Source organism: Meriones unguiculatus, chromosome 6 (assembly GCF_030254825.1).
Source record: "Meriones unguiculatus strain TT.TT164.6M chromosome 6, Bangor_MerUng_6.1, whole genome shotgun sequence".
NCBI classification, from domain to species: Eukaryota; Metazoa; Chordata; class Mammalia; order Rodentia; family Muridae; genus Meriones; species Meriones unguiculatus.
This window is the reverse complement of record NC_083354.1, coordinates 69844743-69859711: the sequence shown is the minus strand read 5'-3', so window position 1 is coordinate 69859711 and position 14969 is coordinate 69844743. Positions and strand designations below refer to the sequence as shown.

At 49.9% G+C, this 14969-nt stretch overlaps 1 protein-coding gene across 4 annotated transcripts in view; it reads right to left on the bottom strand.

Moving 5' to 3' along the window:
• The window catches only part of Gcnt4 (glucosaminyl (N-acetyl) transferase 4), a 46101-nt gene extending 43232 nt beyond the window's left edge, over positions 1-2869 (bottom strand). The window contains exons 1-2 of one of the 4 annotated variants that reach the window (XM_021661403.2): positions 2727-2842; positions 1714-1878 (exon numbers count right to left, since the gene is read on the bottom strand). The gene's annotated coding sequence lies outside the window, so the exon portion shown is untranslated. Of the gene's footprint in view, positions 1-1713; positions 2103-2726 lie in introns of those variants that run through there. The other 3 variants (XR_009592385.1, XR_009592384.1, XM_021661404.2) reach the window with 3 other exon arrangements.
• Positions 2870-14969: the final 12100 nt, after the last annotated feature.

Genomic DNA, 14969 nt, shown 5'->3' with positions numbered 1-14969 from the left:
ATATTCAAATCAGCAGCATTGAGCTTACTGAGTGTGTGCTACATGCACCACACACAGACACAAATACACACACACAGCACAAACTATACTTATGTGCTGGAAACATAAAATCCTTGCAAACAGTCCATCAGGGGTCATTTCAGAGACCAAGACAAGTCACAAAGGCCAGGAAACACGAGCTGAGATGCAAGCATGGAAGTTACAGAGCCAAGAAACAAGCTGTCATAGCCTCACTTCAGGGGCCTTGTCCCTTATCAAAGTTCAGCTGTGATACTTTGATCACCCTCTGTATTCCTGGCATCATTAAACTTGTGTTATCTACAAAGTAAAAAATCAAACTGCAGTCATACTCGCTTCAAAATACTGTATCTGTAAGACTGACTGTTTATGTGAGTTTGGTATCAAAGTACTATCACCATCAGCAACAAACTTCTTTAACTTGATAATCCAGTGGGGGAATTCCCACCTTTCCGGATGTCTTCTTCCACTGGCTCCGTGTCATTCACGTTTAAATAGCTGTGACAAGCCATTTCTCTGGCTTCCCTCTCACCCTAACAGCTAACAGACCTGGCCACCACCGCTCCTGCCCTTCTGCCTCTGGGTCCACTTTCCCACCTCCTAATCTCCGGTTCCTCCTCTTCACACCTCATCCCTACAGCAGGTGGGGCCAGCTTGGGAAAAGTGGTCAAACTGCTCAATTGGCCACAGGGGACACACTTCTTGGGAGCCTCAAGACAGACTCTGACTCAACAGAACCAAACTTGCCCTGCTTCCTGGAGCTGCTGTTCCAGTGCTCCCTAGTTCTTAGGGAACCTTCCACCCAAAATGATCTCCATGGCTGCCAAGCCGGCATCCAGGCCTCCCACCAAATCATCACTGCCTGGACCCAGCCCTGCACACTCTAGGCCATGCTTCATGCAGCAGCCAGGGTGAATGCTTGTTTGGGCTCCATCGAGATTCTCCACCCTCAGCCTCCCAAGGGGCTGGGCCTGAAAGCCATGCGCACAGGCACCTGGCTAGTTTTGTTTTTAGATACTCACAGGTGTGAAGCTGCTTTGGAGATCCACCCTCACAATGTCACTGGCCCCTCCTACCATTCCTCAGTAGCACCGGTCTCCACTGTCCCCTCAGGCTCTGTAGGACTACCCTAGCTCCTGTTCTCCTCTGCTCTTAACCACTGATGGCTTTACTTCCCATATCCCTCAGTTTTAAACAGCCCCTACTCACCTTTAGGCCACCTTGTATTTTCCAGCAAGGGGTCTGCACCTCAACAAGGTGAGCTACAGCCCTCTGTGTCCCACAGCGCGGGTCCAGCTCACCGTAATCACAACTGACTTTTTGACCCCTCATTGCTCAATTTTATTGTCTCAAGGTGGTGTTCACACCACACAAGACTAAGACAACCTCTGAGGCTTAGCTGAATGCTAACGATAAGCCTCAGGGAACCAGGCCATGCCCATCACTGCTGCCTCCTCAGGTCAGGGCAGAAAGGGCAGCGACACATGCAGTCTCCACAGCCCCTTCTGCCCGGAGTTTATTCGGCAAGTATTTCCAGCCTGCCTAGGTAGAGGGAACTTACCCCGTACCCTGCCCACCTCTGCACAGCGCATGTGCAGTGCTTAGCCAATGACTCTAAGCCTTGCCTCTCAAAGAGAAGAGTGTACCCAACTTTCCCAGGGGAGCTCTGATTCCAGTCTTCCCAGGGCCACTCACCTCTGGTCATTTCTCTTGTAAGACCTGTAAAAGGTAATCCAGAAACATCCAAACCCAGCATTCCTCACAGACCGGGATCACAGACTGAGCGCAATACAGACAGTTCTCCGCAACAACTCACTCTTAAAGGCCGAACTTCCTCCAGGCACTCGCTATTAACGAAGGCTGCCAAAACAGACCATTAGTTTCTAGACTTAGACCTGTACATAGCGTAATAAATAACAAGGGTCTTAAGCGTATAAGCTTTCTTTTTTTAAAGGCAATCTACGCCTCTCAAACCACACGGGAGACTCAATATGATTCCAGCTCCCTTCATCTTCCCTCGCTCTGAAGTTTTAAAGGTTATAAAAAGGTGGGGGGGGGACCTGCCCCCGAAGTAACATCACCAGGAACACCACTCAGGATTTCCAGCCCCTACCTGGAAACTCGGCGCTCTCTTCCACACCCCCCGCCCACACTGGTGACGCCCACGCCGGGAAGGGGGCTCTGCCGACCCGTCCCTGGGGCCCGGATTCCCCAGAGGTTCCCAGCGCTCAGGGGAAACTCCGCCAGCCTCGCAGGGGGTGCGATTTCTGGCGGGCTCCGCTCTGCGGCACGAAAACTTGACCTCCAAGCGCGCGGGCGCTCGTCCCCGTGGAGGCTACGGGCTGCGCCACGCGACCCGCAGCGTGACCCTGCCAGGACCTCCGCCGCTCTCCCCGCCACTCTGCGGGGACGCCCCGCGGGGCGCCCGGTGAGTCCCGCAGCCGGGGCCGGCTCCCCTCCCACGCGGTCCCGGGACTCCGCCGCGGCATCGGCCGGGCGCTCGCCTGCCCCTCGCGGACCCGGGGACTCCGCCACGGAGGAGACCAGACCCAGCCAGGTCCAGATGGCGCCGCCCTCGCCCCGCAGCGACGGGCACGCGGGGCTCAACTTTCCCGCCTACCCCCACCCGGGAAAGTGAAAGCGGCGCGCGGGGAGGGGTCGCGCGGCCGCCCGGCGCCCCTGGCCGGCCTGCGTGGCCGGTGACCTACCGGGAAGCGGGGAGCCCCGGGCGCAGGGTTCCCGCCGCGGCGCCCCGAGCCCGGCTGCCCCGCCGCCGGCGCTGTCCCGGAGTCGCCTGCCGCGGCCGGGAGCGGGACGGCGCCGAGACTCCCGCGGCTCCGCGGCCCGGAGGAGCGCGCCACCGCGCTCCCGCCCGAGGTCCCCGCGCCGCGCCGGCCGCCGAAGTTCCCGGGCGCGCACGCGGCTCTCGGGCCCCGCTGCCTGCTTCCCTGCGGCTGCCGCGCCCCGCAGGACACACACCGGACCTCCCGAGGAACAGGATTGTTAAGTGATTTTCCCAAAGTCGCCGGGAGGGCGGTGACAGAGCACCTCTTGTCCGCCGCTCCCGCCGGTCCCCCGCACGCCTGGCCCGGGGCCCGGCCGGGGTCGGCGCAGCGGGCTCCCGGAGGGCGAGGCCAGCCCTGATAACGCTGCCGGCTGCCGGGAGAGCGTTATCAGCGGCGTGGGAAGGTGAGGTCTGGCCGGATGATTAGGGTACAAAGTTGGCTTTTAATCAGTGCCTACATGCGGAATACGCTTCCTGTTTCCCCTCCGGCGGGGGCGAGGGTGGCCGCGGGGGGTGGCGTATCCGGCCTGCACGGAAGGAGGTCCACTCCCATTAAGCCGGCAGCACCTGACTCCAGGGGTCCTCGTAAGGGGTCCTGTGAGTAGGCGCACTTTGTAAAGCAGATAGATACTGCCGGCGAGGAAGTGCTTCCCCCGTCAAAGTGCTGCGCGTGGGGGGCGGGGACTGTGCATGGAACCTGCCCTGCAGGGCAAGGAGAGGCCCTAAGCAAGTCAGTCGCAACTGGCTTGTTCTTTCCCCGGTTCCATCTTTTGAAATGGACTGAAAGCTTGCTGTATGCTTGCTCAGCTGGTGAGGAGCCGGTAGGACCTAGAATCCCGATGCAGTCAATTCCGAAAGGTCAGCAAAGAGCCTCCGTTTCCCCGCGCCGGCTTGGCTTTTAAAAGTGTTCAGTGCTCCACTCCATTTTACAAACTTACAGAGGGAAGTGGGCCAGCTTTGCCCACATCTCCTCCCCAGTGGGACCTCTACTTTCTGGACAAGTCACTATATCAGCTCCATAATTCACCTTCCCAAGTTGGCATCATCTGCCCATGAGATGAAGAAGAAAGGAGGAGAAAACCAAGGAGGCTTCAAACCGTCCTCCATTCTGTGTACTGTTCTAAGCGTTAATGCAGCTGAAATAGAACCCCACACCTTATGGAGGGGAAGGAGCATTTTTATTTTGATATTTTTGAATGAGAAGTGGGAATCGAGTAAATAGGGGGAGGAGGGTTTGGGAAGGGGAGAGCCAAAATGTAGACTTTGTGGTGTTTTGGGTGTGTGCCCTTAACCACGGAGGCTGGAATTCACAGGAACCAGCAGCTATCATGAGTCCCAGCTCTTTAAGCCAGGAGAGCCTCCAGTTCTCTCAAGCCAGGCCTACTAGGAAACACACAATCTCCCTCCCACATGTCTGTTTCATTATTTTGAACATATCAGAATGGATATCCACTTACTCCCTCGCCTCCCTAGCCCCCCCCCCCCCCCCCCGCTCTTTGACCAATCATTTGGCTCTAAAGCAAGTGGTTTCTATGATGGAGCCTTTGTCTTTACTTTTACACTTACTTTATTTGGGGCAAAGAGATAAGAAGACAACTGCCATTTGGAAGTCAGTTCTCTCTTTCCACTGCGTAGGTCCTGGAGATGGACCTCAGCTTGTAAGGCTCAGTGGCAAATGCCTTCACCCTGTGGACCTTGTTAACTGCCCTTGATGAGACATTTTGTTCTAATTTTCTGTTGCTGTGATGAACACCATGACAAAAAGCAACTGGGGGAAGAAATGATTTATCGGGCTTATACATCCGGATCATGGTCCATCGCTGAGGGAAGCTACTCAAGCAGGAAAACTTTCTTGGCTTGCTTCCAGGCTAGCTCGGACTAGCCTTCGTACACAGCCTTTGCTCACCTGCCTAGGGATGTACTGCTCAGAGTGGACTGGGCTGGAGGGAAATTCTCACTCAGAACATGGCTGCTCTGGCAAGAGATCACGTCCAAAGACCTTCTAGGTCTGTGAGATCTGGCTGGAAAGCAGACACGCCTTTAATCCCAGCAGTCAGGATACAGAGGCATAAGGATCTCTGAGTTCTAGTCAGTGCTGTTCTGGCGGTTAGGCCGAGTCACTGAGCTGAGAGGCAGGGCGGTGCAGCTGAGTTTAGTTCATGGACTTCAGAGGCAGTTTTACTGGGAGAGACTGACAGAGACAGGTTGCAGAGAGAGAACAAGCTAGACACAGGGGAAGACAGAATGCGCCAGAGAAGGAGAAGGAGATAGAAAATTAGAACAGATGGTCAAAGTATGATGCCAGGCAGCACAAGGCAGTCAGAAACTGAGAGAAGCAAGACGGCTTCAGCTGAGGACGCAGAGACGTATACACTGATGTGCTTGCTGCCCTCACGGAAACTCTGGCTGCAGATGTACATCTTGTACTAAAAACATAAATAACCAAGAAAGGAGATACTAAGAGCCAAGGGACTGGGGCCAAATGACAATCCATGGGCCAAATAACAGCTGTGGGACAGTGGTAAGGATGACACTAGAGGACCTAATCCAAAGGCAAGAGTGGTCCAAGCCCGTCCTCGAAGGAGAAACGATCAAGGCAGGCGAGGATGTGCCTGGCAGCATCCACGTCTGCGTGTCCCCAGAAGGGAGCCACTGAAGGAAGGAGCGTACTTCCCATTGCAGACGGAAGGATACAACAGCCATGCGGCAGGTCCAAAGGGGCGGCCAGTTCCCCAAGCTCCGAAAGGCAGCTGAACTATCCAGAAATGAGCACAGCCGGGGCTGTAGGAGGGTTTCTGCTGGTTAGAGAAAGCCAGGTTCCTCGGGAACTTGTGAAGCCAGTTCCTGTCTACCAAAGGGACATATGGCCTGCAATGAACGTATAGCTGTGGTGCCCACCAGCACATCAAGGCCCATGCCAGCCTCCAGGTTCCCCAGTCCCTACTCACAAGTACTTGCTATACCTGCCTTTGTTTTTGCATTTCTTCCTCTCTCGCACAATACACCCTCAGCACAGTTTGCCCTCCCTCCATCCACTCCTTCCACTCTTTCCACCTCTCCTCTCCCTTGGATCCACTCCTCTGCTTCCCTTCAGCAAAGAGCAGCCCTCCCAGCGGCATCAGCTGAACATGGCATGCTTGTTAGATATTTCAAAGTCCCAAAGCCTCCCGCACGCCCAGCTACTCCCCCACCCTCATCCTCCTCCCCACCTGCTACAGCCCTTGCTGGTTTCTTTTCGGTTTGTGTTTTTAAGGGTAGCCTTGGCTGCCTTGGACTCGATTTGTAGACCAGGTTGGCCTCGAACTCACAGCGATCTGCCTGCCTCTGCCTCCTGACCTCCTGAGTGCTGGGATCAAAGGTGTGTGCTACCATGCTCGGCATTTTTTTTTTCAAGTTTTCGTTTTATGTGCCTTTGGTGTTTGCCTGTATGCATGTCTGTGTAAAGGTGTCAGATCTCAGAGTTACAGACAGTTAGCTGCCATGTGAGTGAGTGCTGGGATTTGAACTCTGGTCCTTTGGAAGAGCAGTCAGTGCCCTCCACCAATGAACCATATCTCCACCCCCCTTCCTTTTCTTTTTTTCTTTCTTTTTCCTATCTGTAAATCCACATTTCTTCTTTTTAAGTGATTTTTTTTATTTCACGTGTATTGGTATTTTGTTGTTATTTTGCTTTGTTTTTGCCTGCACGTGTGTCTGTGTGAGGGTGTCATAGCCCCTGGAACTGGAGTTACAAACAATTGTGAGCTGCCATGTGGGTGCTGGGAATTGAACCTGGGTCTTTTGGAAGAGCTGTTAGTGCTTTTAATCGCTGCTTTTAGCCCAGCTCTTTTCTATTCCTTATCTCTGGCTCGTCTCCCTTTTCTCAAACACAGCCTTGGTCATGTCCTTGGTTATGTTTTTTCTTTCCCTGCCCTGGACTCTTCTAGGCTCTCTCGTTTATAATAAGCCCCTTAACCATATCATGGAGTAGTCATGGCAGCAGCTTTTTTACTGCACCCCCTTGCACACATTAAGCACACACTTACCCGTTGGGCTGAGGGTTCAGCTGAGTGGAAGAGTGGTTGCTTGGACTCACAAGGCCCTGGGTTCATCCCCCAGGGTGGCAGCAGGGTGGGGGTGGGGGTGTACCTCAGTCCTTTGATCTTAAGGAAAGTCCTGAGCATAATCAGCAAGGGGAATGCACGTCTCATAAGGCTTGAAGGAGTTGTGTAACTCGGTTAAATCACAGGTCAGTCACAGAGTTAGAATGAGACACCGCTCTGGAGATTTGCTTGTTTGGGAACCTGTCACGCCTCCCTGCCCACATGGTGATGGGGCTTCCTGGGCTTCCTGGGCTGCTTTTCCAGCACTGCCTGTGCTGCTCCTGGTCAGAGGAAAGCACCTGAAGAAAGCATGCACAGCCTCCCTAAAGTGGTGTGAGTTCCAGTTGGGAAATGGTGGCGCCTTCCTGGACACCTGAACAGGCTTCCCCTGAGTGTCAAAGAATCTCCGTTGGCCTTCTGAGACTTGCTAGGATCTGTTCGAAGAACTTAGCGAGTTACAGTAAGGAAATAGGGGTGGAAGGCACACGGAGACATGGGTTAGGAGTTGAGCACAAAGGATACGAAAATAAGTACTCACTTTCTGTAGTGTCATGTGATCTTCCTGAATATCCAGAGCACTGTCAGAGAGAGGATCATCATGTTTTTTTCCCCTATTTATTTATTTATTTCAGTTTATTCACTTTGTATCCCGGCTGTAGCCCCCTCCGTTTCCTCCCAGTCCCTTCCCCGCTTTTCTCCCTCTATGCCCCTTCTCTAGTCCCCTAACAGGGGAGGATCTCCTCCCCTTCTATCTGACCCTAGCCTATCAGGTCTCATCAGGACTGGCTGCATCACCTTCCTCTGTGGCCTAGGAGGTGATCAGAGAGTCAACCACTGAGTTCATGTCAGTGACAGTCCCTGTCCCCCTTATTAGGGAATCCACTTGGAAACTGAGCAGACAATGGGCTACATCTGAGCAAGGGGTCAAGGTCCTCTCCATGCATGGTCCTTGGTTGGAGTCTCGGAGAGGCCCAGGTATTTTGGCTCTGTTGGTCTCCTTGTGCACTTCCTGTCCCCTCCAGGTCTTTCTATCTCTGTCTTCAGTCAGGGATCCCAAGGCTCAAATGAATCAGCTGACTAGCCCCGGATGAATACTAGAGCTGGTATGAAACTTACTGGTCCGGCAATCCTTGTTCAAGATGCTCCACCCAGTCAGGATGGTAAAGAGCTCGGTGTTCACACCCCAATGTCTAACCTCACCAAGGCGAAGCAGCACTCAACAAACAGATGTTGGCAAATTTCGAAGTTTTTGTGGGGTGAGAACTATGATAAGCAGAAAGTCCAGCCATAGGCTGAGGATCTCATGGAGGGTTTTCTGTGCTTTCCTGGATTTTGCTTTACTTGGCAAACTGCTGACCTGCTGGGTCCCTGGCTGGCTGTCTTTACAGATACACACATTTCAGACTGACATGCTTTTGAGTCTGCTGTGAGCCACTGCATTCTTGCTGGTACAGTGATGCCCAGGTTGCTATGCGAGAATATAAAAATATAAAATGTAGTCCCTGACCTTAAGAAAAGTCTATTTAAGGTAAGAGGCATGCAATATCCTAGACTGAACATTCTGTGTGTATTTGTACAGGAATCGGTAAGCAGCTGTCCTTGGCTACCCTTTTAAATTATTTTAAAAACATTTTTGCCACCCCAACAGTTAGTTTTTGAGACAGGATATTATGTATCCCAGGCTAGCCCTGAATTCCTGATCCTCCTGCTTCTATTTTTGGGATTCCAAGTGTTCCATGCCAAGTCTTGGTTTGGCCAGCTTCTTAAGTGACAGCCTCCCTCCTCTCTGTGTCACCCTCTGGCTTTATCATTGTTAGTGCACTAAGTTAGTTCCTAGCTCTGCAAGGAACTGAGTAGTATTTACACAGCGAATTGCAACCTAACCAAGAGGGTGAACACCTGGGCATTTGCCTTTGCCACAAATAGCTAGGTCTCGGCCAATCACAGCAGTGGACTATTTAGGCTGTATTTTAAAAAGACAAATGCCAAGTTGTGGCCAATGCAGGTATTTCTCACTTCTGTTTTCTCTGGCTACTTCTGTTTCTTTGGCTTGATTGAATGTGCACAGGTGGTAGTAAAGGATCTTTGATTTCAGTTTGTCCTGCTGCCTGCCTGTAGGTTCTAGGTAAAAAGCAATTAATACCTGCAAATCTGACCTAGGTGTGGTGGCTCATGTCTGTAACCCCAGCACTGGGGAAGCACAGGCAGGCTGATGGATGTTAATTTTAGGCTGTATTTGCCATATGGCAAATTCCAGGCCAGCCTAGGCTACAGAGTGAGTCACTGTCTCAGGATTCCTATTGCTGTGGTAAAACACCACAACCATAAGCAACATGGAGATAAAAGAGTTTATTTCATCTTACAGCTTGTGGTCTGTCATCCAGAGCGGCCAGGGCAGGAGCTTGAGGTAGGGACTGATGCAGAGACATTGGACGGGTGCTGCTTACTGGCTTGCTCAACATAGCTTGCTCAGCCTGCTTTCTTACAGAATGCAGGACCACCACCAGCCCAGGGAAGGCACTGCCCACAATGGCCCTGCCACATCAATCATTCTTTAAGAAAATGTCCTATAGGCTAGCCTACAGCCCAATCTTATGGAGGCATTTTCTTTCTAAAAGATTTATTTGTTTGTTTGTTAGTTAACGTGCATCACTGTTTTGCCAGGATGTATGTCTCTGTGAGGGTGCCAGGTCCCCTGGGAACTGGAGTTAACAGATATTTGTGAGCTGCCATGTGGGTGCTGGGAATTGAATCCAGGGTCCTCTGGAAGAGCAAGCAGTGCTTTCAACCTCTAAGCCATGTCTCCAGTCCCTGAAGGCATTTTCTTAATTAGGGTCCCCTCCTCTCAGATGACTTTAGCTTGTGTCAAGTTGACATAAAAACCAAGGAAGAGTTCCTGGAAGAGGTCATGCAGTAGAGGTCACGACCCACTTTCTGTTTGCTGGGCTGTGTGCCATATAGCTCCTTACCTTTTACCAGCAAACTGTCAATAAAACCTGCTTCATACAGTTATGGGCAGGGTGGGAAAATGGCCATGTGGAGTGAGGGTAGCTGACGCAGGGCTGATAGCTCTAGTGGGACCAGGACCCAAGCTGAGGAGCAGGCTGATGGAACATTTTATCAAAGACACAGAAACAGCTGTAAGTGTAGAAAAACAGGGGTAGGGCAACTACAGTGAGGGGACGGGTAGGCTTTGCCCTGTATATGGAAGAAGATGCTTAACTCAAACCATCCTACTCGGCTTCTAAAGGAAAAGGACAGCCACAATCCCTGTGCCTAGGGGTGGGTTTGCATGGTTTGAAGAGCATGTCTTTTGTAGCATAGAGCTGGCACCTTTCAAATTTGGCCAATATTTTCTTCAACTATTTCCTTTTATCACCAGTATATTTCTTTGGACACACACACACACAGAGAATTTTGGCTTGTTCTGTTGGCTCATTTCACAGCAGTTACTGCATAGGCCATAGTGTGTAGGAAAGCTCTGTTGTGCAATGCTAGGTGATTGGCTAGGCTCAACTACTAGCTATCTTGCATTACCACATCCTTACCTTCAGCTTTGAAGGACATGACCCAACTTCATATCTCAGACAAACTGTCAGATGTTATGGAACTCTAGGGTGTCCTGTGCTGAAAACATAAATGTCAACTTCTTTTTACTACGTACAAGTACTTTATTGATATTACAGCATCTTAAGTGTGTACCTGCTGGTTTCCCCTTAAAACTCGTGGAAAAAAAAGGGCTGGGCTACAGCTTAGTTGATGAGAGTGTTTACCTTGCATACACCCCAATACCATGTAAATTGGGTGCGTGGTGTAGAGGAACGTTAATTCAGAACATGGCTGCTCTGTCGAGAGATCACATCCAAAGACCTTCTAGATCTGTGTGATCCACCTTGAGTACAGACATATCTTTAATTCAGGAGACAGAGGCAAGCAGATCTCTGAGTTCAAGGCCAGCCTGGTCTAGAGCAAGTTTCAGGTAAAGAAAAAGCTTGGGTCCAGGCTTAGTGGTACATGCCTTTAATCCCAGCACTCAGGAGACAGAAGCTGAGTGCTGTTCAGGAAGTTTGTTTGAGTCAGTGACTTGAGAGGCAGTGGAGAGGGAGACGGAGAGAGAGAAGGAGGAAGGAGAGAGAGAAGAGGAGAGAGAGGGAACAGTTTTACTGGGAGAGTTTTACAGAGACAGGTTGAAGAGAGAACAAGCTAAACACAGGTGAAGATAGAATGAGCTGAGAATGAGAAGGAGCCAGAAGTTTAGAATAGGTTGCTAGAGTTAGTTTGAGGCCAAGAAGAGCAGCTGAGACAGAGGCTGAGAGAAACCAGTTTAAATCGGTCAGCTTGGAGTGAAGTTTGAGCCAGAACAGCTGAGTTGAACTAGCCAGCCAGAAAGAGCTAGAAAGCAGTAAGCTTATTAAGCAGTAAGTCTCAGAGGCTGAAAACATCAGAGGCAGTAAGCCTCCAAGATGACAATTACATCAGGCAAATAAAAGTTACTTTTACGCTATGGCAAACCTGTAACATCAGCATTTGGGAGGAGGAAGGAGGATCAGAAATTTAAGGTCACGGTGATTTCAAGGTCATTTTATCTTAAAAGCGAAACTAAAAAACTCCTGCTAAAGTAGTACCAAATGAAGAATATAAACTTAGAAATATGTCTAAGTAATATAGTGGTTAACCTCAAGCCCTGTATTTGGGATTAAATAAAGTCAGGCAAGCTGACTTGGCATGCTTTCCAACTCTGAACCTCTTATTTAGATGATAAAAGAATGAGGGCTTAAGAACACTATGGTTTCAGCTGGACAAAATCACAGTTCTTGGCTTTTACATGTTTAAGAATAAGTTTCCTCCTGTAAAATACACTTTAATGGACACTATGTAAACAGAGAAACCAAGAGTAAAACAAAAACAAAAAAACAGCACAGAATCCAATAGACAAGAAATCCAAAGTCCTTTGCAAGCTGGCTCCTATGGGCTCATGAAAGCATTCAAAGCAGCAAGATATTTCTCCTATGCAAAATTAGTTTGATCATATTTAGAACTTTCCATGACAGAAAACAAAGAGTTTTAATAGTAGACACCAATGTGTTTATATTAGAACTGGTCAGCTGGGCTGCTGTATTCCCTTGGCAGACAGTGAGAATCTGTCTGCCCTACCACAGTGAGCAAATTGACTCCCTTAAAATGTACAGGTAGCAGGAGCCCGAGTCACCATCACAAGGCTGACATTGTTCCAGTAGTTTAATGTGCATCTTGAAGTAGGTAACTGGTTGAGAAAGCAATAAATACACAGCACCTAACATGAGCTCCAAAGTCAGCCTCCTAGATTTGATTTCCAGCTTGGTAGCTGCTCTGTAACCCTGGGCCAAGTTCATCCTTTCCTCAGTGCACTCATCTGAAAACGAGTGATAGCATTTCCTACTTCTCAAGGTGTGGTGAGGATTACCCATACTAATAGCAAAAGTGCTTGCAATGACCACTGCAATGCATTGTTAAAGATATGAGTTCTCACCCCAACCCCTTACACATATCACCCGCCACACCCCCTTCTTTCTCTTCCCTATCCTCCCTTTTCCTTGCTTGTCTGAAGGGCTCAGTGGATGATTTGTGCAGCTGGTTGTTCTCTTACACCTGGACATACTTTCAGAAAATCAAGGTAATGTCACTTCTCCAATGAGTGACCTACTGAGGAATAGCAGGGGATGCCCTGTGGCCAAGGAAAAATAACTTTAAGAAAATTCTAAGAATTTTCTTTAGTCATAAGACACCCAATGGAACACCTGCCACCATGCAGTGGCAGGTGCACATGCTGAAGAAACCCAGAAATGTCAGCTGTCACGTGACTGGAGGGCAGAAGACACCCAGAGGCAACACTAAGGTAAGCAAGGGTGTGGTGGAGAGATGGGATAGAAAGAAGATTGGTTTGAGCACTATAAAGAGAGGCCAAACTGGAGACTTGAGGGTTGTGAGGAGCAGCCTGATGTGCGTAGCCTGCACTGCCACCTGACTCCATGAGAAGTCCCTGCCCCTGCTGCTGCTGCTGCTGCGGGCCTTCTCTGGGCCCACGGTCCTGCAGCAGCAGGGGTCTGTCGATGTCTGTGGCCCACGTGATGACGAAAGGCCATGCAGCTGTCCCTGGCCTGGGCTGCCCTCTGGGGCAGGGTGCAGAGCTGGCTCCACTCCTCACCAGCTTTGGCACTTAGGAGAACTGTCTCCACTCCTTGCCTGGGCAGCATGAGAGCTAACCCAGTCCCTTGCTAGCTGTAGCACTCGGGAGAGCAGGCTCCAAGCCTTACCTGGGCAGCACAGTAGAGCCTGCCCTGGAGGTGTAGGTGTTGGAAAGCCAGCCTAGAGGGTGTGAGAGCTGCAAGCAGGACTGGCCCTGGTGGGTAAGAATTGCTAACAAGGCTAACATCCAGACTTGGATTCAGGGCCTTAAGTTGGCCCACCCCAACTATGAAGAGGCTGGTTCTGTTCTTCCTTCCCATCTGTGAAGAGGCTGGTCCTGCAGATCCAAAACTACAGGATCCCATGATACAGGGCAACAACAGGATATCCAAAAGGAGTCCAGTGAGGATCATAGTGTAGCAGAAGCCAGTCCAGTATCATAGTGTAGCAGAAGCCAGAGACCTTGAACCAGACCAATGATTCATTGCAATGAACATTTCCAAGTAAAGCTATTTGGGCAAAATGGCATACTCAGTGACACATCATGACATTGCAGCTTCCATGGGAGATTTTATATCTTAATGTTTTTGTTTTTATTTTTATTCTTTCTTTTGTTGGGGGAGGTTGCAAGGGTGGATATGGAGAGACAGGGAGATGAGTAGGATTGGGGTGTATGATGTGAAATTCACAAGAATCAATAAAAGGTTCAAAAATTTTATTTGTGTGTGTGTATGTGTGTGCGTGCGTGCATGCCATGAGAGGACAACTTATGGCAGTCTGTTCTCTTCTCCAACCACTGAGTCTCTAACTCAGGTTACCAGGCTTGTTGACAAGCACCTTTCCTTGCTGGGTCAGCTTGCCAGACCAGAACACAACTTTCTTGAGAATGAAGTGTTCAGGAAAGCTACTGCCCAAAAGAAGTGGAAGAAAATTGTCTTATTTCTAATAATACTTTTCTGACTGTAGCGGCAGAACCACTGTGAAAGGAACATGAACAAACAATAATGACATTGCTCAACAGAAGGATAGCGCCTAAGTTCCTACACCATGGCTTGTTGAAGTGAAGCTTAAGCTATTTTTTTGTAGGATTTTCTGACCTCAAAGCATTGTATGTAACTAACAGGAAATTCTTAACAATCTACTGTACTTAAGATACTTTATAGGAAATACAAACTATAGAGATCTGTACTGGATTCTCATCAAGGTTTTCATGTGCTTCAGGGAGACAAACTATGAAAACTACAATATGGAATAGCAGGCACCAAATATTAAGGGCTTGGATTAAGATGATTTGACAAAGCAACATAGGTCATATACAAGAGGTAGCCTTATATCTAACTATATGATGAACTATATGAGAACTACAGATGGGCATGGGAGAGAGGTGTAGGGAGTGAAGGAGCCCCGAGTGAAGCTCTGAGCAAATGCATGCTGTTGACACGTGCATGGCCATGTCAAGGACCCTGGAGTCCCAGAACCATGGAGGAATGGCAAACCCTCCCTGCCACTTGGGAGTGAGGCTCAGAAGCAAATGGCACCATCTTCCTTGGGAGACCAAGTTTGAGTATTGACAGTGTGCACAGAAAATGTCCACCATAGCCCTCCCCTCCCCCAAATATTTATAGTCTGAAAACTGCTCCCCGACAGAGACCACTTCTGCAGAGATTAGCTAGAACAGTCCCCTTAATCCAGCTGTATACCATAAACCCCAGCTCCTTTCTGGCTTTGCAGTAACCCTGCCTCCCTGTTCAACTCCATATAATAAACATGCTGAGCATCTGGGGTGCTGAAACTTTTCCAGTTGAGAGCCCAGACCACCTGATCCCACTTTTTCTGTCTGTCATTTCTTCATTCTGTTGGTGGTTGGTCTGGTGCGCTGTGCACTCAGATGCTGGTTTCTGTGCTGAGATTATGGTTGC